Consider the following 1,196-nt stretch of genomic DNA (forward strand, 5'->3'; position numbering starts at 1 on the left):
TATTAGCAACCTTATAATAGGAAGGTGCTGATGAGGGAGTGAGGTGGTTCCTATTTGATTCTTTTCTCTCTCTGTGTGTAACTGTATTAATCATACTATATTCAGAGAATTCAGCTCATCGTAAGTATTATGTTTAAATATTATTGTAACAGCCATTAAGTCAGGATACCCAAGTTTAGAACTGAAATAATGATTGAAGTTCTGGACATTATTTTACAATCTACATTACAGTATAGAACTTTGAAAGACCTATATGGCAGAAACGAAATGTTTTACACCCAGATTGGGATAAGACTGGGAGAAAATACCCAGGAAAAAGATTAAAGTATGGTGTATTACTTTCAGAAATATAAAGCTTACACTTTAGTTAATTGTGCAGCAGTGTTTAACTGTCAGCAATACTTTTTGTTTAATAACTGGCTAGTACCGAGGATCATGGTGACCTTTGAAAATGCCAACTAGCGAACAAGACTTGATGTGAAATCTTGAAGAGGTTACTGCTCCTTACAGCACGTAGCTGTTCCTGAAGCTGTCACTCTTTTACTTTCTCTGCCAAAGTAGTGTCAACTCTCCATTGACACATAAGCCTGGTGACAGTTGCTTCTCATTAAAGCCATAAGAGTGAAAAACCTAAAGATCTTTAAGAAAAAATTTATGTGTGAATCATATTTTCAAGCAATTATTTTAATGTGTTTATACAGTTAATGAGAAAATAGAATTTTAATCATATTTAGGAAAATATATTTATGATACTAGTTTTGTCATGATTTTCATGTATGTTAGAATCATCATGTGGACTGAAACATATAGAAAGACAAAGTTTATATGATTCCAAAGGCTGCTATAAAGTACTATCAAGAATATATCAGAATGTATATGACAGCATAGTTATAATAAATACATAAGATATTAGTCTTATTCAGTAAGATAAAACAATTACAATGCATTAGGCAAACATAAACATGATTCATCCTCTTTCAACTTTATTTCATACTGAAGCTAGCAAAATTGCATTATCATATGGAACTAATGAACAGACACTATTACGTATTATTAAAATTCTATACTGCTTATCTCTAATATGTTGGTTTGAATATAAAATGTGCCTTGCAAAGTCGTGTTTTCACTTGGTCCCCAGCTGCTGGAATTATTTGACAAAGTTGTGGAAACTTTAGCAGTTTGATTGGATAAAGTAA

This window comes from Acomys russatus, chromosome 9, assembly GCF_903995435.1.
Source record: "Acomys russatus chromosome 9, mAcoRus1.1, whole genome shotgun sequence".
In the NCBI taxonomy this organism is placed as follows: domain Eukaryota; kingdom Metazoa; phylum Chordata; class Mammalia; order Rodentia; family Muridae; genus Acomys; species Acomys russatus.